The 22,514-nt window shown below is 36.3% G+C and overlaps 1 protein-coding gene across 3 annotated transcripts in view; it reads right to left on the bottom strand.

The window, feature by feature from the left end:
- The window catches only part of LOC125918685 (coiled-coil domain-containing protein 7-like), a 228,222-nt gene that overhangs the window by 77,635 nt on the left and 128,073 nt on the right, over positions 1-22,514 (bottom strand). The window lies entirely within an intron of this gene.

The raw sequence follows: 22,514 nt of genomic DNA, 5'->3' as shown, positions 1-22,514 counted from the left end.
AAATAGTTTCTTAGATTATTGTTTGCCTTTTAATTTTGCTTTTGATATTTCTGTGTGCAGAAATTTTAAATTATTATTTAGTTAATTTGTAATGATCTTTCCCTTATGTTTCTGGGTATGAAGTCATGCCTAAGGTAGTTTTTTTCCAAACAAGATTAATTTATGTTGGACCTCTGAGAAGATGGCAGAGTAGGAGGATCATAAATTCACTACATCCAGGGACATATCTAGATAACAGCCACATCAGTGCAATCAACACAAAAAACTGACTTGAAACTGGCAGAAAAGGCTTTCCACGTTAATCATGGAGAGAAGGCCACATCAAAAAGGGTAGAAGGGGTGGTGATACAGTTGGGAACCAAACTCCCAGTGATACCAACTACAAATGGGGGGAATACCACAAACATGGAGAATGGAGAGGAGCAGACCCCACACCAGGCACCACAGACAGAGGGGACCTACACTGGAAAGATGAATCACCGTAACATCTGGCTTTGAAAACAGGGGGTTTAACTCTGGTTACTTTATTTTTTTGTTTTTAATTTTTTTAATTTTTAAATGTTTATTTAAACATAGTTAAGAGAGAGAGAGAGAGAGAGAGAGAGAGAGAGAGAGAAAGAATATGTGGGGGAGAGGCAGAGAGAGAGGGAGACAGGATCTGAAGCAGACTCTGGGCTCTGAGCTGTCAGCACAGAGCCCAACTCAGGGCTCAATCCCACAGACTGTGAGATCATGACCTGAGCCAACTAAGCCACCCAGATGCCATTAAATCTGGTTACTTTCAAATTCAGAGACTCATCTCTGGGAGAGATAGAGGACAATAGGAAACTTAGTTCCCACCTTTAAAAAGACAGCATAATAACCTTACTGAGACAGAGCATAGAAGCAGCATTTTGAAATGCACCTAGGGGTATGAAGGAGATTTATTTATAGTCTCAAAATGTGTGCTGAAGGGGCAGAGAGCTTTAGGAGACTTCTCCAAGAACAAAAGAACTGGCAAGTGCCATTTCTCTCCCCCATCATTGATAGTCAGACACTTGTGGGAACCAATTTAAACCTTTCCACCTATCTTGCTGACATCCATGCCCCATGCCCACATTCTCCTGCAGCACCCTATCCAACCTGCCACCCTAAGCAGAAGCCCCACCAAAATGGCTCCTGCTGCATCACATCTGTAAGTATCCACAGCAGTGACTGGTACCACTCCAAAGTCACTCTTGTTCTGGAGGGAGTGGAACATGACCACACACATCAGTTCAACTCCAACCCCAGCAGTGAAACCTTATTACTGGCAGTACAGACAGAGTGCCTTGACAATCAGTGCACCTGCAGCCCCAGCAGACAGAATGAGGGCTGGCATCTAATCTAACTGCTGGATGCTCCCAGGAACCAAATACCCTGCACAAGGAGAGTGATTCACAGCAACTGCAGCCCTAGCAAACAGGCCAAAGCCTGGGATCAGGTCTGAAGGCTGACACCACAGATCTACAAGCTCATGGTGCCCCCAGACTGTTCTGTTAATAACACAGGGATCAAACCATGCCCAATAGATGCAAAGGGTGCCATTGCAGCCATCTGAACTGAAGGCAAATGATGCTTAGCCAGAATAGTAGGGCAGAGACAACCCACATAGAAGACATTCATGGAGTGTCTGGTTCTGGAGAACAGGGTACATTGTGCTACATAGCAGCATAGGATCTGTTCTTTGTAAGGCTACTACTTTCATATCAGGAGAGAGAACTGAATTTCCTAATATATAGAAACAAACAGAGAATTAACAACATGGGAAGATAGCAGAATATGTCCCACATGAAAGAACGGGACAAATCACAGCAACAGAGCTAAATGAAACAGAGATAAACAAAATGCCTGATAAAGAATGCAAACCAATGGTCACAAATATACTTACTGGACTTGAAAAAAGAGTGAAGGATCTCTGCGAGACCTTCAACAAAGAGATAGAAAACATTAAAAGACACAATTAGATATAACTCAATAACTGTAATTAGAAATACACTACAAGGAATAAATAGTAGGCTAGTGTAAAAGAAGAACAGATCAATGAAGACAGAATAATGGAAAGCAACCAAGCTGAACAGCAAAAATAAAAATAAAAATGAGAATAGGTTAAAGGAACTCAGCAACATAACCAAGTGTAATAAAATCTGGATTATATGGATCCCAGAAGAAGAGAGAATAAAGAGGGAAGAAAATTTAATTAAAGAAATAATGGCTGAAAACCTCTAAATCTGGGGAAGGAAACAAAAACTCAGATCCAGAAAGCACACCTGGATCACCCCAAAAAATCAACCCAAGGAGGTCCATAACAAGACACATACCAATTAAAATGACAAAATTAGTGATAGAGAATTTGAAAAGCAGCAGGAGAAAGCAGTTGCATACAAGGGAAACGCCATAAAGCTGTCAGCTGATTTTTCAGCAGAAACTTTCCAGGCTAGAAGGGCGTGGTGTGATACATTCAAAATGCTGAAAGGTAAACACCTGCCTTCAAAAATACTCTATCCATCAAGTCTATTATTCAGAATAAAAAGAGAGATAAAGAGTTTCTCAGAAAAGAAAAACAAAATGGTTAAAGGGATTCAACACCACTAAACCAGGTTTATAAGAAATGCTAAAAGGAATTCTTTGACTGGAAATGAAAAGTCATAATAGGAATAGGAAAATTAGGAAAGGAAAAAATTTCCCATGTAAACACAAACATAATACAGTAGATTACTTATAATACCAGTACAGAAATTAAAACACAAAAGCAGTAAAATAAATTATACCTATAAAAATCAAACAAGGGATTCCCATAATAAAAGGGAATATGTAAAGTATGATGTCTTATACAAAAAACATGGGGTCATGAGGAGTAAGAGTTTTTAGAGTGGATTCAAACTTAAAGGACAATCAACTTAATATAGATGCATAAGATGTTATATATGAACTTAAAGGTTACCACAAATCAAAAATGTGTAATAGATACAAAAAATAAAGAAAAAATGAATCCAAGAATATTACTAATAAAAATATGTGTGCATATATATGTGTGTGTATGTATAAATATATATACACACCTCTGTGTTTATTACAGCATTATTTACAATAACCATGATATAAAAGCAAACAAAATGTCATATTTTCTTTTTTCCATTGGTCTTAATACCATTTGGTAGACAAGCGATGTTTTTTTTTTTAAATATATATAATACAATATTACTTAGGCATGAAAAAGAATGAAATCTTGCCATTTACAACAACATGGATGGGTCTAGAGGGTACAATGCTAAGTAAAATAAGTCAGTCAGAGAAAGACAAATACCATATGATTTCACTAATATGTGGAATTTAAGAAACAAACAAAATAATAAAAATAGACAAACAAAAATTCAGACTCTTGGTGATTGCCAGAGGGGAGGTGGGTGGGTATATGGGTGAAATAGATGAAGGGGGTTAAGTGCACACTTATTGTGATGAGCAGTGAATAATGTATAGAATTGTTGAATCATTTTATTGCATATATAAAGCTAATATAATACTGTATGTTAATTATATTTGAATAAAAAATATTTGTGTTTTGTTTGTTTTTTCATGGAAATAGTTTATAAAATCATATTTTTAAGCAGTATAGATAAAAATCTCACATTTTATTTTTTCCATTTGTCTTAATGCCATTTGGTAAACAATCAATGTTTTTTGTTGTTTTCTTTTTTACATGACCAGTTTTGTTTTTACACTATAATATGACATTCTTTGATTAATTTCTGGAATTTCTAATCTGCTCCATTGATCTGAAGTTTATTAGTTAGTATTGAAATTTAAAAAAAAATTTTTTAATTTAATTTTTTATTTTTTAAAATTTTCATCTAGATTAGTTAGCATATAGTGAAACAATGATTTCAGGAGTAGATTCCTTAATGCCCCTTACCCATTTAGCCCATCCCCCCTCCCACAACCCCTCCCATAACCCTCTGTTTGTTCTCCATAATTATGAGTCTCTTCTGCTTTGTCCCCCTTCCTGTTTTTATATTATTTTTGTTTCCTTTCCCTTATGTTCATCTGTTTTGTCTCTTAAAGTCCTCATATGAGTGAAGTCATATGATTTTTGTCTTTCTCTGACTAATTTCACTTAGCATAATACCCTCCAGTTCCATCCACGTAGTTGCAAATGGCAAGATTTCATTCTTTTTGATTTCTGAATAATACTCCATTGTGTGTGTGTGTGTGTGTGTGTATCACATCTTCTTTATCCATTCATCCATCGATGGACATTTGGGCTCTTTCCATACTTTGTCTATTGTTGATAGTGCTGCTATAAACATGGGGGTGCATGTGTCCCTTCGAAACAGCACACCTGTATACCTTAGATAAATGCCTCGTAGTGCAATTGCTGGGTCATTGGGTAGTTTTATTTTTAGTTTTTTGAGGAACCTCCATACTGTTTTCCAGAGCAGCTGCACCAGCTTGCATTCCCACCAACAATTCAAAAGAGATCCTCTTTCTCCGCATCCTTGCCAACATCTGTTGTTGCCTGAGTTGTTAATGTTGGCCATTCTGACAGGTGTAAGGTGGTATCTCATTGTGGTTTTGATTCGTATTTCCCTGATGATGAATGATGTTGAGCATTTTTTCATGTGTCAGTTGGCCATCTGGATGTCTTCTTTGGAGAAGTGTCTATTCATGTCTTTTGCCCATTTCTTTACTGGATTATTTGTTTTTTGAGTATTGAGTTTGATAAGTTCTTTATAGATTTTGGATACTAACCCTTTGTCTGATATGTCATTTGCAAATATCTTCCCCTATTCTGTCAGTTGCCTTTTAGTTTTGCTGATTGTTTCCTTCTGCTGTGCAGGAGGTTTTTATTTTGATTTTTGTTTTTGTTTCCCTTGCCTCCAGAGATGTGTTGAGTAAGAAGTTGCTGCAGCCAAGATCAAAGAGGTTTTTGCCTGCTTTCTCCTCGAGGATTTTGATGGCTTCCTGTCTTACATGAGGTCTTTCATCCATTTTGAGTTTATTTTTGTGTATGGTGTAAGAAAGTGGTCCAGGTTCATTCTTCTGCATGTCGTTGTCCAGTTTTCTCAGCACCACTTGCTGAAGAGGCTGTCTTTAATCCATTGGATATTCTTTCCTGCTTTGTCAAAGATTAGTTGGCCATACGTTTGTGGGTCCATTTCTGGGTTCTCTATTCTGTTCCATTGATCTGAGTGTCTGTTCTTGTGCCAGTACCATACTGTCTTGATGATTACAGGTTTGTAGTGTAGCTTGAAGTCTGGGATTGTGATGCCTCCTGCTTTGGTTTTCTTTTCCAAGATTGCTTTGGCTATTCGGGGTCTTTTCTGGTTCCATACAAATTTTAGGATTGTTTGTTCTAGCTCTGTGAAGAATGCTGGTGTTACTTTGATAGAGATTGCATTGAATATGTAGATTGTTTTGGGTAGTATCGACAATTTTAACACTATTTTTTCTTCCTATCCAGGAGCATAGAATCTTTTTCCATGTTTTTGTGTCTTTTTCAGTTTTTTTCATAAGCTTTCTATAGTTTTCAGTGTATAGATTTTTCACCTCTTTGGTTAGATTTATTCCTAGGTATTTTATGGTTTTTAGTGCAATTGTATATGGGAACAACTTCTTGATTTCTCTTTCTGTTGCTTCATTGTTGGTGTATAGGAATGCAACCGATTTCTGTGCATTGATTTTATATCCTGTGACCTTGCTGAATTCATGAATCAGTTCTAGCAGTTTTTTGGTGGAATCTTTTGGGTTTCCCTATAGAGTATCATGTCATCTGCAAAGAGTGAAAGTTTGACCTCCTCCTGGCCAATTTGGATGCCTTTTATTTCTTTGTGTTGTCTGATTGCAGAGGCTAAGACTTCCAATACAATGTTGAATAACAGTGGTGGGAATGGACATCCCTGTCTTATTCCTGACCTTAGGGGGAAAGTGCTCAGTTTTTCCCCAATGAGGATGATATTAGCGTGGGGTCGTTCCTATATGGCTTTTATGATCTTGAGGTATGATCCTTCTCTCCCTACTTTTCTGAGGGTTTTTATCAAGAAAGGATACTGTATTTTGTGAAATGTTTTCTCTGTGTCTATCTAAAGGATCAGATGGTTCTTGTCCTTTCTTTTTTTGATGTGATGAATAACGTTAATTGTTTTGTGGATATTGAACCAGCCCTGCATCCCAGGTATAAATACCACTTGGTCGTGGTGAATAATTTTTTTAATGTACTGTTGGATCCAGTTGGCTAATATCTTGGTGAGGATTTTTGCATCCTTGTTCATGAGGGAAATTGGCCTATAGTTCTCCTTTTTTAGTGTGGTCTCTGGTTTTGGAATCAAGGTAATGCTGGCCTCATAAAAAGAGTTTGGAAGTTTTCCTTCCATTTCTATTTTTTGGAACACCTTCAAGAGAATAGGTGTTAACTCTTCCTTAAATGTTTGGTATAATTCCCCTGGAAAGCCATCTGGCCTTGGGCTCTTGTTTTTTGGGAAATTTTATTTCTAATTTGATTTCTTTACTGGTTATGGGTCCATTCAAATTTTCTATTTCTTCCTGTTTCAGTTTTGGTAGTGTGTATGTTTCTAGGAATTTGTCCATTTCTTCCAGATTACCCATTTTATTGGCATAAAATTGCTCATAATATTATTGTTTTTATTTCTGTTGTGTTGGTTGTGATCTCTCCTCTTTCATTCTTGATTTATTTATTTGGGTCCTTTCCTTTTTCTTCTTGATCAAACTGGCTAGTGGTTTATCAATTTTGTTAATTCTTTCAAAGAACCAGCTTATGGTTTCATTGATATGTTCTACTGTTTTTTTGGTTTTGATAGTATTAATTTCTGCTCTAATCTTTATTATTTCCTGTCTGTTTCTGGTTTTGGGTTTTATTTGCTGTTCTTTTTCCAGCTCCTTAAGGCATAAGGTTAGGTTGTGTATGTGAGATCTTTTTTCCTTCTTTAGGAAGGCCTGGATTGCTATATACTTTCCTCTTATGACCACCTTTGCTGCATCCCAGAGGTTTTGGGTTGTGGTCTTATCATTTTCATTAACTTCCATATACTTTTTAATTTCCTCTTTAACTGTTTGGTTAGTCCATTCATTCTTTAGTAGAATGTTCTTCAGTCTCCAAGTATGTGTTACCTTTCCAAACTTTTTCTTGTGATTGATTTCAAGTTTAATAGCGTTGTGGTCTGAAAATATGCACAGTATGATCTCGATCTTTTTGTACTTACTTAGGGCTGATTTGTGTCCCAGTATATGGTCTATTCTGGAGAACGTTCCATGTGCACTGGAGAAGAATGTATATTTGTTGCTTTAGGATGAGATGTTCTGAATATATCTGTTACATCCATCTGGTCCAGTGTGTCATTCAAAGCCATTGTTTCCTTGTTGAGTTTATTAGATGATCTGTCCATTGCTGTGAGTGGGGTGTTGAAGTCTCCTACTATTATGGTATTACTATTGATGAGTTTCTTTACGTTTGTGATTAATGGATTTATATATTTGGATGCTATCACATTAGGCGCATAAATGTTTACAATTGTTAGGTCTTCTTGGTGGATAGACCCCTTGATTATGATATAATGCCCTTCTGCATCCCTTGATACAGTCTTTATTTTAAAGTCTGGATTGTCTGATATAAGTATGGGTACTCCGGCTTTCTTTTGTTGACCATTAGCATGATAGATGGTTCTCCATCCCCTTATTTTCAATCTGAAGGTGTCTTTAGGTCTAAAGTGGGTCTCTTGTAAACAGCATATAGATGGATCTTGTTTTCTTATCCATTCTGTTACCCTATGTCTTTTGATTGGAACATTGAGTCCATTGATTTTTAGAGTGAGTACTGAAAGATATGAATTTATTGCCATCATGATGCTTGTAGAGTTGGAGTTTCTGGTGGTGATCTCTGGTCCTTTCTAATCTTTGTTGCTTTTGGTATTTATATTTTTATATACATTTTTTCATCTTTTCTCCCCTCAGAAAGTCCCCCTTAAAATTTCTTGTAGGGTTGGTTTAGTGGTCACAAACTCCTTTAATTTTTGTTTGCCTGGGAAACTTTTGCCTCTCCTTCTATTTTGAATGACAGCCTTGCTGGATAAAGAATTCTTGGCTGCATATTTTTCTGATTCAGCACACTGAATATATCCCACCACTCCTTTCTGGCCTGCCAAGTTTCTATGGATAGGTCTGCTGCAAACCTGATCTGTCTTCCCTTGTATGTTAGGGACTTTTTTTCCCTTGCTGCTTTCATGATTCCCTCCTCGCCTGAGTATTTTGTGAATTTGACTATGAGATGCCTTGCTGATGGTCATTTTTTGTTGAATCTAATGGGGGTCTTCTGTGCTTCCTGGATTTTGATGTCTGTGTCTTTCCCCAGGTTAGAAAAGTTTTTTGCTATGATTTGCTCACATAACCCTTCTATCCCTATTTCTCTCTCTTCCTCTTCTTGGACCCCTATGATTCTGATGTTGTTCCTTTTTAATGAGTCACTGATTTCTCTAATTCTTAAATCGTTCTCTTTTACCTTAATCTCCCTCTTTTTTTCTGCTTCGTTATTCTCTATAAGTTTTTCCTCTGTATCAGTGATTCTCTGTTCTGCCTCAACCATCCTTGCTGCTGCTGCATCCATCTGTGATTGCAGCTCAGTTATAGCATTTTCAATTTCATTCTGGCTATTTTTTACTTATTTTATCTCTGCAGGAAAGGATTCTAATCTATTTTCAACTCCAGCTAGTATTCTTATTATCGTGATTCTAAATTCTGGTTCAGACATCTTTCTGCTTTCTGTGTTTGTTAAATCCCTGGGTGTTGTTTCTTCGTGATCTTTCTTTTAGGAAGAATTCCTTTGTTTTGTCATTTTGAAGGGAGAAAAGGAATTAATGAGGTAGAAAAACTGGAATTAAAAAAATGAAAATTAAAAAAAATATAAAATTAAAAATTAAAGACACACACACAAAAATCAAATAGATGATGCTAGATACTAGGTGTCTTTTGTTCTGGGTGTTGAAAGTGGTTTGACAGATTAGAGAAAAAAAAAGGGAGGGAGAAAAAAAAGGAAATCATTTGAGAGTTTGAAAAAATGAATACACTGAAGTAGACTAAAATGAGATGATGGCGGTAAAATAGAATTTGAAAAAATATACACAAAAATAAAGAATATAGTAGAAAAAATTAAAGAAAATATTTTTAATTAAAATTAAAATTTTTCTTTTTCTCTATTTAAGAAGAAAAGAAATGAAAAAGGAAAAGGATTAAAAAAAGAAAAAAGAAATCGTTTGAAAGTTTGAAAAAGTGAATACACTATAGTACACTAAAATAAAATGATTGAAATAAAATAGAATTTGAAAAAATTTACATAAAAGCAAATAATATAGTAATAAAAATTCAATAAAATATTTTAAATAGAAATTGAAAGTAAAAATGAAGTGTTTCTCTTTCTGCATTCAACAAAAAGAAACAAAAAGAAAAAAGAAAAAGAAGGAAAAAAAGGAAATTGTTTGAAAATTTGAAAAGATGAATACACTGAAGTAGACTAAAATAAAATGATGCAAGTAAAATAGAATTTTTAAAAAATATACAGAAGTAAAAAATATAGTAATAAAAATTAAAGAAAAATATTTTTAATAAAAATTGAAAATAAAAATGAATTTTTTCTCTTCTGTATTCAAGAAAAAGAAAATAATTGTAAAAGAGAAAAAGAAAAAAAAAGAAATTTGAATAGAATAACCTGCTAACAGATTGAAGTAGGTCTGAAATTGTTACATTTTCCCCTCAAAGTCAGTGTATGTAGCTCTTTATAGTCCATAAGTTAAGCCGGCAGTGAGGCTTGTGTTCTTGAAGAGCAAAGTTGGCCCAGTTGGGCGGGGCTCAGTGTAACAGCTCTGTTCTCCACTAGATGGCACTGCTAGCCTACTGGGGTGGATTGTTGCGGCACTCATAGGTGCATATGCACATGCGTGGGAGCGGTGAAAATGGCGCCACCCAGTGCCACCCAGTCTGTTCTCCCAGATCAGTAATTGTGCACCCATCCTCTGTCTTCAGCTCTTGTCCACTCCCTGATTTTTCACTCTCTGTGACCAGGCCCCAGGCAGTACCTCTCTCCTGTTTTGTCTCAGATGTGGCTGTTTTCCCTGGCCCCTTACTTCCAAAGGACTGCGGTTTTGACCTGTTCAGCCCCTCTGCAGGAGGGTCTCACCGAGCAATGGCCGAGTGAGCAATGGCCGAATGAGCAATGGCCAAATATTGGTTACACCCAGGAATGCACTCTGGACCCTGCTGCTGCCAGTGCCCCGAGACTGCAGCCAGGTAGCAGACTGCCCTGAAAAAGTTAGGAGACAGTGAAGCAGCAGCATGTCAGGGATTATGGAAAATCACAACACACATCTGGCACCAGGATTCACCCTTAGCGACCTTGCCCCAGCACCAGCAAATATGGCCACATTCCAGGGTCTGCTGGGACCAGGTGGCTTCAACAATCTGTACCAAATGTCCTTCCAGCAGTGGAACCACTTTTCCCTGTGTGGCCCAAGAACCTCCTGGACCCACTCTGTTCCTGGGGATTCGTCCTTTCCACCAGAGCACTGCCAGGTATCAAGCTATGGAGTTGCAGCCTTTATGCTCCCCTTGTTTACAGTCTTAATGGAATTTAAACCATCTCCTTTCTCCTTTTTTAGTTCAGTCCCTGTGGCTGTTTCCAATTTTCCACTTTCTCTCCAGCTGCTTTGGGGAGGGGTGTTTTTCCTGTTTTCTGTCCCTCTCCCAGTCTCCATTCTCTCTCCACCCGCAAAAGTAGTTCCCTACCTTTTGCGGCTTCTTGCTCCCCAAATTCACCTCTCTCTGTGCCATGTACCTGCTGAATTCTGTGGTTCAGGTTGTGCAGATTGTTATATTAATGCTCCAATCAGTTTTCTAGGTGTGTAGGATGGTTTAGTGTTGGTCTGGCTGTATTTCATGGATGCAAGACACACAAAAAATTTCCATGCTGTTCTGCCATCTTGGCTCCTCCTCTCAAAAATTTTTTAATGTTTATTTACTTTTGAGAGAGAGAGGGAGACACAGAATTGGAAGCAGGCTCCAGGTTCTGAGCTATGAGCACAGAGCCCTACTCAGGGCTCAAACTCACAGAATGCAAGATCATGACCTGAGCCAAGGTTGAATGCTTAATTGATTGAGTCACCCAGGAGCCCCATATTATTGAAACTTTTTAATATGTAATTTTATCTAGTGTTGCTTCCCAAGCTTTATCCTCTTTTTGTACTCAATTATTTGATACTGAAGTATGTAAATTCTTTTCAGGATAAATCTAGAATCATGGTCATAAAATGTCATCAATAACAAAAACAACAAATTACTACTGGCATTTTGACGGAAATAAATTGTTTACAAGTAAGTTTTAAAAGCCTTTCTTTTAGGAGCTTTTAATGCTTCATTATTAATTCATCATAAGAGATCAGCATATTTCCTGATATTTATTTATTATCAGTTATTTTATTATGTCTTTACTTGTTTCAATGCTGTAGTATATAGGAATGCTGTTTCCTGTAACAAATTTTTTTTAGTCAGTTTGCTAAACTTTTCTGTATTGATATTTCAATTTTTATTTGATTATTTTAGGTTTTAAAGGTAGAAATATAATAATCTGTAAATAACATTCATGTTATATTATCTCTTTCAATATTTATAACAGATTACTTTTCTTATTACATGGGTTAGGCATTTTATAACAATGTTTTATTTAGCAGTAATAGACAGCAATTTTTTAATTGGATATTTTATTTCACCATTAAATATGCCATTGGGATATTGGTTAGAAATAGATTTTCTTCATCGTATTAAAAAAGAATTATTTATTTTGTAATTTTTTAAAAACAGGAACAGCTGTATATCTATAAAAATGAAATTTTTATAAAAATAAATAGGAAAACACATAACTGACATTGTTTTCATCACTTTATCAACACTTCTTGTTACTTAAACATCTGAAACTGAGGAACATACTGTCTTCTATATAATAATCATGGTAATATCAAGTACATGCTGTATACATACAGTAGTTCCCCCTTATCAATGAGGAATATGTTCCAAGAACCCTAGTGGATGTGTGAAATCACAGATAATACCAAACCCTAGATATACTATGTTTTTTTCTGTACATACATATCTATGACAAAGTGTAATTTATAAATTAGGTACAGAAGAGATTAACAACAATAAGAATAAAATAGGACAATTGTAACAATATACTGTAATATAAAGTGAATATGGTTGCTCTCTCAAAATATCTTACTGTACTGTACCCACCCTTCTTCTTGTGGTGCTATAATATGATAAAATGCTACATGATGAGATGAAGTGAGGTGAATGATTTAGGTACTGTAACAAGTGTTAGGCAACTACTGACATTCTGTTTAAATTTCAGATGGATGATCACCTAATTCCAGATTGTAGGTTAACCTTGGGTAACTGAAACCATGAAAAGTGAAGCCCCAAATAATGGGATACTACTGTGATCAATTTTAAGAAATTTTGATAGCAACAGAGAAATTATAGCAAAAGAGAAAGGAAGAACAAAAGAAGGGTTTGCATGAGAGGTTAGAGGAAACAGTTTGTATTACTTCTAAAGAGTACAATCAGATACTTCCAAGATTTTCTCTAGTTCTCTTGGGGTCATAGCAGAGTAAATAGCTAGATTATATGGGTTTGAAGTACATATTTAATTATGAGTTTTAGGCAAGTTACACCATGTCTTACTGTCCTCATTTCTTAAATGGTGATAATGGTAGTACTTCCCTCATAAAGTTTCTTACATGCATTACTTATTAACTGTTTAATATTAAATGTTTAATAAATAACAAAATGTTTTCCATTATAAGTCCACATGTAAAAATCATAATTTGTTAGTTTTCTATTTGTAATTACATCCCAAATTAACTTTTCTGAATGTGACTATTTATGCAATTTAAAGTTATTTGTATTAATTTTTATTTTTTATTTTAAGTTATTTTTGATATTGTATACACTAAACACTTCCACTTGGACAATTGTATGTTTCTTAATTTGAGGATGATCTTTTGATTTTGAGTCTACTGGATCTGATATCTGAGGCATCTTTACATATACAAAATAGATGTTTGAAATACTTTAAAGAGAAACATACATCTACACACATTTACTCTGAAAGGGTGTTGAAACACAATGATGTATTTATTTTCTCATTTTGTTAAGTTGGTGATTTTCTATATTAAATTGCACAGCTTAATAAACATCAATTAAATAAACTCTTGTAATTTCTAAGAAAATTAGCATTTGTGAATAAGTCAGTGAACTAAACACAATTCCTGAGTTTTTACATATATATATGTATGTATGTATGTATGGGGAATAAGCTTAGGAATTCCCTGAGTTTGCACCAATGGGTTAACAAGGCATAAAGAATCAGAAAGCCATAGGATGTTCACACCCCAGTTTCAGTAAACAAGATTAGGTAAATAATTAGGGTGGGGCAAAGGTTCCAGTATAGAACAAAGGTATATGAGGTAAACAAGATTAGGTATTCAGGGTGGAAATGCACCCCCCCCCCCAACTTAGTACAATAGCAGAAAGCTGCTTTCACAGGAAGGAAGGACCAAATTAGGTAAACAAATAAATAGGGCTATAGACTGCTTTGGGGTGATGTTGCCCAGAGTGGAGCTAATTAACAAAAGAAAGGTGCCTTGCTGACCCTGAGGTAGCATGTTTTCTCTTTCTTGTCCCCTAGACCAGTTTAGGTAAACAGAAGTGGTGTCTCACAACCTTCTGCCCAGTGCCAGGATTTTATATTAACCCAAACCCCTAACACCGCATATTTTCAAAACCCCCTTTCCCTCATGCCCATGAGTTAATGTTCACAGTTTTATTGTCTCTTTGTGCACATCCATCTCCATGTTTATAAGCCTTCTGATTCTAATAAAAACAGAGCAAGAACCCTTAATCAGGGCTCTTGTCTTCTCCTGGACAGTAGCCATCTCTCACATTTTAATCCTGAATCCCGCTCTCTTGCTGGACAAGACAGAACTTCAGACCTAGAGTCTACAACATGTATGTATGTACCTGTATGTATGTTTGTGTGTGTTTGTGTGTGTGTGTGAGTATATATATATATATATATATATATATATGGTTAAGAACTGGGGCCTGAGATAAAGGTAGATAAAAATGTGCCAACTCTTTAGAGAAAGCGCAGATATTAAAATACTACAGATTCATGTGAGTAAAAATATTTAATGCCATTGATACATATTTTGAGGGGTTTTTTAGAGGTTTTTAAATTTTTTTAATGTTTTTACTTATTTATTTTAAGAGAGAAAGAGTGAGAGAGAGAGAGCATGATTGGGGAAGGGGCAGAGAGAGAGAGAAGGAGGAAGAGAATCCCAAGCAGGCTCCACACTGCCAGTGCAGAGCCTTATGCAGGGCTCATTCCCACAAACCATGAGATCATGACCTGAGCTGAAATCAAGAGTTGGACACTCAACTGACTGAGCCACTCAGGCATCCCTATTTGGAGGTTTTTAAAAATTGTTAAACATTCCTACTAATAATATTGAGTGGCAAATCAGCTTCATAATCTATTTCTATATTTTGCCCATTTTTATATTAGATTGCTTATTCTTTTTATATATTTACATATTAACTTTTGATATTGTATTATAGTCACACTAAAAGGGAGGGCCTGAAAGACAGTGGTAAAGAGAAATCCTTCTGTGAGCAGAACTTGGGCAGTACATCTAGGGCTTCACTATATGTAGAACTAAAGATTGTCTGAGATTTAGATGTACATTAATTTGGGGATAGAAGATAATGGATTTGGCCAGGTAGTCAGGGACTTGGAAAAACAGAGATTGAAAAAATGATGAGAGTCTTGGCGACATTTATGTCCATTACTCCTTAGAATAGGATTCAAATGCATAAAGATATAAATATCTTTATTTTGTAAATGTGCACAAGGGTATTTATTAAAGTGTAAGCTCTTAGCTTAATGGTCTGCCCTATGAATGGCAGTTAGCCTTACTCCTCTGCTACACTGGTGCTTATCTCATGGCCCTAAAGTACCAAGAAGAAAGCTATGATAGCCATAATGAAGCATCTGCAAAGACTTAATAATAGAGTTTTTCTCACTAAGAATGATCAGGATTCTGGGACTGCTGAGTGCTCAACTTGTCAAGAGCATAGGACAAAACTGAACTCATCAATATAACATCATTTTCCAGAGGGAATAGGAAACTATCCAGTGACAGATTGATTACACTAAAATTTCTATCATAGAGAGGGCAGTGATTTGTCCTCAATGGATTAGATATATATTTGATGTACTTATTTGCTTTCCCTGCCTATATAATTTCTACTAGTATCATTGTTTATTAACTTGAATCTTTTCCACTGTCATAGTATCATATACAATATCATCTCCAACAAGGGACATGTTTTATGGAAAGTGATGTGCCACAATGGGTTTTACCAATGGAATTCACTGGTATTAATAGAAACTCCACCATTTAGAAGCAGCAACTTTTATGAAAGAGTAAAATGGCTGGGTGACATCTCACTATGATATATATGACAACACCCTGAGAGTCTGCAGTGTTGATATACGTGATGCACTTAGACCAGACTTAGAATAGATGCCAATATCCACCCCATAGCCTAACCCCATATCCCAAACACCTATTAACTCATTTAAATAATTTTCACATCATTTCCCAATGTTCTTCATTAAATGGATTACAGAGGTCCTTGTGCCCAAGGGAAAGAAATCTCCCACTAAAGAAACAGTCATGTGTCCAATTAACTACAAACTGTGATTGTCATCTTGACATTTGAGGTTCTTATGCCATTAAATGAACAGGTAGACAAAGAGATTACTGTACTGGTCACAGGATTGATACCAGTAATCAACAGGGAATTGAGTTGGTCCTAATTCGTGAAGGCAAGAAAAACTATATTCAAAACCCAGGGGATTCACTGGGTCACCTTATAATACTCCCTTGCACAAAAGTCATGAAAATGGAAAAATGCAGCAGCTTAATAAAAATAAAAACATCAAAGAATCAACTATTATAAGAGTAAAGTTTTGGGTTACCTCACCAGATAAGTCCCGTCTAGCAGGTAGTGGCAAAGATGAGAATATGGAAATGAAATGTGAGAAAACAGCTATGGTAACTAAGCATCTTCATAGCTAGTTATAGAAGTGGCAACTAAGCACCTTCACAGCTAGTTATAGAAGTGGCAACTGTAGTTATAGAAGTGGCAACATGAGAATGTTTATGCTCATTAATTGTTTTACAACAACACCCCCTTTTTCTCCTCTGCCACTTTATATACAGAACATTGGTGGTGAACAATGTTTTAGGTTACAGATGGGAGTAAGACCATATTGATACTATTCTTTAATTAAGTGGATTCTATTTTTTTCTTTCTTCAAATTTTTAAGGTTCTAGTTAGTTAACATACCATGTAATATTAGTTATAGGTATACAATTTAGTGATTCATCATTTATATAACACTCAGTGCTCATCACAAGTGTCCTCCTTAATACCCATCACCTATTTAACCCATATCCCTGCCCACATCCCCTCCAGTAACTCTCAGTTTGTTCTATATACTTTCCGTTTTTAATTTTTAATTTTATTTATTTTGAGAGAGAGAGAGAGAGAGCATGTGTGAGCGGGGGAGGGGCGGAGAGAGAGAGAATCTCAAGCTCCACGCTTAGCATGGTCTGACATGGGGCTCAATCTCACAACTGTGAGATCATGACCTGAACTGAAATCAAGAGTTGGACACTTAACCGACTGAGCAAGGTAGGTGCCCTACGTTCTCTGTACTTAAGAGTCTGTTTCCTGGTTTGGCTCTCTCTTTTTTTTCCCTGCTATGTTCACTTGTTTCATTTCCAAAATTCCACATATGAGTGGAATCATATAGATTCTAATAGGACCTAATGTCCCTTAAATTGGATACACAAATTTGTCTGGATGAAGAATAAAATGGGGATATTGAGGGGTAAAAGAGGTAGACCAAGAAGACATCTTTAATTTCACGTTTACAATCATTCTTCAATTTTCTCTATTTAGCTATATGTCCCCCAAATCTAACATACATGGAGTACATCAATTGGTTCCCTTGCACTTTGGCTTCCAGTTGAATCCAGCCAATAAAACCATAGCAGGAGATCAGAGGAAGAAAAGACAATGAGTCCAAGGGATGTATTTCCATGGCCTGCATGGTCACAGTAACCTGGCATGTACCTCCCCCGTCTTAGGTCTTGCCAGGCTAACCTCTCCATATAGCTCCAGTAACTATTATTTCTCATTTCCTCCTCAGAACTAGAGGTAGTTAACATTGTCCCACTTTTTTCTACATCTGAGTTGCTACACTTTTTCTTATGATTCCTTAGATATTCCTTCCTCCCTTGTAGACAGTCCTTTTATTAAAATTGCAAATTACTCGATTTGTGCCATCTCATTTCCAGAGACTTTGACTTATACACCCACCAGTAGCAGACTGGATAAAAGGTAGTACATTCATACAACATGAAAACATAGCATTAAATTTTAAAAAGATAAGAAAGCATATTTAGAGAATTATTTATAAACTTCAAAAACTTTGTGATTTATGGATACATATTAAAACGGTAAAGCTGTTAGGTTTAACCATAAAAACTTGCCATTGTCCTAGGTCAAAAAGGGTTGAATATTAGCAATTGCATATAGTTTGATCTAAAATAAAGGGAAATAGAAAAATGATTGCCCAAAAATCTAAATAGTTATTGCCACTGTGGGAGGGAAGGGAATTGTGAAAGATATACTGAAGATTTTATGTGACATCAGTACTCTATTTCTTTACCTCAGGACTGGTTATCCTATTTTTGTTTATATAATTGTTAAAATTTACACACAAGTCTTATGAAATATCCCATATTATATTTCACAATAAAAGTTGTTTAGAAATAAGTTAAAGATATGTTCAGTATTATTGCTCTTGAATATCTTTTGGCATCTTTATCAGTACTTCGTTAAATTTCTGAACTATAAGAGATTTTTAAGTCACTTAAAAACTATATATTAAAAAAACTATATATTGAAACTACACAGCAATATTTCCTCTTGGTTTTATAATGTAATGAGTATAGGACCACAGTACAGTAGCAGTGAATTACTATAGACTGTAGTTAAATCATATACATATAGACAGTACTTTTTCTGAGTGCATGTGTGAAAATCTTATTATTTAATAACTATACTTAGTTATTAAACACATTTGAATTTACTATTCAATTTTATTATGGTATACATATTTTAGGGAAAAGTTTAAATTCTTAAAATAAATGGTTGAAAAAAATGGAAAGATTAAAAACGTTATCAATCTAAAAGAATGAAAGAAAAAAGAGAAATCAGTGGAGAGTTAAGATGGCAGAGTAGTAGGGGGACCCTAGGCTTGGTTTGTCCCTTGAACACAGCTAGATTAACATCAAATCATTTTGATCACCGAGGAATCAATCTGAGGATTAAGAGAACAATCTCCACATGTAGAATGGGAGAAGGTGGCAGGTATGAGATGTAGAGACATGAATTGGGAAAGAGAAAAGCCATGGTGAAGCAGAGGGGAGGGAGACCTTTTCACAGAGAGAGGAAAGAAAATGAGAGAGAGGGAGAAAATAGCACATCAGGTTTGCACAAGACAAACACTTTCCCAAGGCCACTGACTGGGGAATCAAGAGGAATTAATTATTGCAAGTTTTTATAAGCAGTAGAGCTCAAATACTGAGGTTTTAGAAGTACCCACCATTTTCCAGGGTAAAGCCAGGTGGGACAGTGATGTTCCTGGGAAGAATGAGGGTGGAAGCCTGGGAGGAGACAATGTGGTATAGGGATCCCCTGGGTTGCACTGGGAAAGAACATTCTCCTTCCTGGATTACATTTGAAAGAGGGTATATTTCTTCTCCAGGGACAAAAGATCCATTCATCAGCAAAGGACAGAAGCAGATACAGAGAAAGCAGATAACCTGATCACAGCATTTTGCTGTGCTTCCACATAAAGTCCAAGCAAATGTGTGGCTGTGCCACTGCTTTTCTGGGGCAAAATGGCACTACACACAGCACAGCAAGATGCTCCTCTGGAGCAGGAAGCAGAGCCATTACATGGTGGTTCCATTAAGATTTGGAGTTTTGAATTCCAGGCATGCACCAGAAATAAAACACAGAACTGTAGCACTGGGCATGCCATTGGCCTGGACACAGACAGGGTGAGTACAGGGATCTGATGGAAGCCTGGGACAAAAGAGGGGAGATTGTATGCTTTTCTGTGAGGGCTTCCTGAACAGCGGCAAGCATGAGCTCCCCTCTCTGGGAAGGAGAGAGAGAGGTGACACCATCCCCACCCCCCCACCACCCCTGTACCCCCACCTCCACCCCACCCCCACCACCAGTATGGTTGGACTTCAGTAAGCAACACAGCACCCCCAGTGGAAGATGGAGCTGCTCACACCAAATCCCACCCCCCTGTACCCTGCAAGTATAATTTTACTAGGGAGGTCTGACTATGAGCCAGCACAGCGGGCCTCTTTCCCAGAAGACCAGCACAGGCCCCCTATGTGTACCAAGTCTACTGATCATATAGTACTTTAAAGCCTCAGTTCAGGGACCAGGCTCCCTGACCCCCCCCCCCAATCTGGAATCAGACTTATAGTTTTTCTGTGTGTGTGTGTGTGTGTGTGTGTGTGTTCCTTTATATCTTTGTTCCATTTCCTCTCCCTCTTTCTCTCTCTCTCTCTGGATAAGGATTTTTTTTTAATCAGGATTACTTTAACAAACAATCAAAGCACACCTAGTTAAAGGTCCAAACACTCCCCACTACAAGCAAGGAGGAACACTGGAAACATTTCCTGAAGTACCAGTCCCTGGAAAGTGTATGACCTTTTCTTAACATAGCATTACTCACAGGAGCAGGAAACATAATAAGCTTTCATAACTCTCAAAAGACTGACCTAGACAAAATGAAGAAGACAGAGGAATTTTCCCCCAAAAGAAAGGTCAAGAAGAAATCACAGCCAGGGATTTATTTAACAGATGTAAGCAATATATTTGAACAATAATTAAAAACAACAGCATTAGACTACTAGCAGGGCTTGAAAGAAGTGCAGAGGACTCCAGAGAAATTCTTACTGCATACAAAAAAACCCCACAAAAACTAGTAAGGCTGCGATAAAAAAATGCTAATGATGAGATGCAAAACCAACTGGATGTAATCACAAAGAGGATGGAAGAAGCAGAGGAATGAATAGGTGATATAGAAGATAAAATTCTGGAAAATAATGAAGTCAAAAAGAAGAGGGAAAGAAATCTATCAGATCACAAGAGAATTAGGGAACTCCAAGAACCCATGAAGTACAATAATATACATATCATACGAGTTCCAGAAGAAGAGTGGAAGAAAGGGGCAGAAGGTTTATTTGAACAAATTTTAGTTGAGAACTTCACTCATCTGGGGAAGGAAATAGGCATTCAAGTCCAAGAGGCACAGAGAACTCCCCTAAAAAAAACAAAACAAACAAACAAACAAACAAAAAACAGGGCAACACCAAGGCATAGCATAGTGAAATTGCAAAAAACAAACAAACAAACAAACAAACAAAAACACAAAGATAAAGAGAAAATTCTGAAAGCTGCTAGGGACAAAAGGTCCTTAACCTACAAGAACAGACATGTAAGGTTAACAGACCTGTCAACAGAAACTTTGCAGACTAGAAGGGAGTGGTATGATATATTCAATGTCCTAAATGGGAAAAACATGCAGCCAAAATACTTTATCCATCAAGGTTGTCATTCAGAATAGAAACAGAAATAAAGAGTTTCCAAGACAAGCAAAAACTAAAGGAGTTTGTGAACACTAGGCTAGGTCTACAAGAAATATTAAAGGGTACACTTTGAGTGGGAAAGAAAGTAACAAAGACTAGAAGGGAACAGAGATAATCTACAGGAACAGTGACTTTACAGGTAATTAAATGGCACAAAATTCATATCTATCAATAATTATTCTGAATGTAAATGGACTAAATGCTCCAATCAAAAGACAGAGTGTATCAGAATGGATAAAAAACAAGATCCATTGATAGGCTGCTTACAAGAGACTCATTTTAGAACCAAGGACACCTCCAGATTTAAAGTGAGGGTATGGAGAATGATTTATCATGCTAATGGACATCAAAATAAAGCTAGAGTAGCCATACTTATTTGAGACAAACTAGATTTTAAATCAAAGACTGTAATAAGAGAGGAAGAAAGGCACTATATCATGAAAAACGGGTCTCTCCAACAAGAAGATCTAATAATTGTAAGTATTTATGACCCCAAGTTGGAGGAAGCCAAATATAAAAATCAATTAATAAAAAAACCTAAAGAAACACATCAATAATAATACAATAATATTAGGGGACTTTAACATCCCAGTTACAACAATGGACAGATCATCTAAGCAGATTAACTAGGAAACAATTGCACATGGGAAATTCTACAGAATAGATATATTTAGGTCACAAATCAGGCCTCAACAAATAAAAAAATTGAAATCATACCATGCACCTTTTCTGACCACAACACTATGTAACTAGAGGTCATCAACAAGAAAAAATTTGGAAAGAGCACCAATACATGGAGGTTAAACAACATATTACTAAAAAAGAATGGGTCAACCAGGAAATCAAAGAAATTTTAAAAATACATGGGAAAAAATGAAAATGAGGGCACAAGTTTTCAAAATCTTTGGGTTGCAGTAAAAGTGGTTCTAAGAGGGAAGTATACAGCAATACAGGCCAATCTTAAGAAACAAGAAAAATCTCAACTAAACAACATAACCTTATACCTAAAGGAGCTAGAAAATAAACAACAAATGAAACCTAAAGCCAACAGAAGGAAGGAAATAATAAAGATTAGAGCAGAAATAACTGATGTGGAAACAAACAAACAAAAAGTAGAACAGATCAATGAAAGCAGGAGCTTGTTCGGTGAAAAAAATAAAAATATTGATAAATCTCTAGCCAGACTTATCAAAAATAAAACAGAAAGAACCCAAATAAAAACACAAATGAGAGAAGAGAAATAACAACCAACAGCACAGATATACAAAAAACCATAAAAGACATTATAAAAAAAAACCCATATGCTGGGTAGCCTGGGTGGCTTAGTTGGTTAAGTGATTGACTTGATTTCAGCTCAGGTTATGATCTCACAGTCATGGGATTGAGCCCTGCAACAGGCTCCTCACTGAGTGTAGAGCTTGCTTTGGATTTTCTCTCTTTGCCCCGCCTCTGCTTGCACACACACTCTCTCACTCAAAATAAATAAATAAACTTTAAAAAAAAGCTATATGCCAACATATTGGATAACCTAGAGAAATGGATAAATTCCTAGAAACATATAAACTATCAAACTGAAACAGGAAAAAATAGAAAATGTGAACATGCCTATAGTCAGCAAAGAAATTG

This window comes from Panthera uncia, chromosome B4 (genome assembly GCF_023721935.1).
Source record: "Panthera uncia isolate 11264 chromosome B4, Puncia_PCG_1.0, whole genome shotgun sequence".
Taxonomy (NCBI): domain Eukaryota; kingdom Metazoa; phylum Chordata; class Mammalia; order Carnivora; family Felidae; genus Panthera; species Panthera uncia.
Note: the sequence above shows the minus strand (reverse complement) of the source record. Positions and strands in the feature narration are given on the sequence as shown.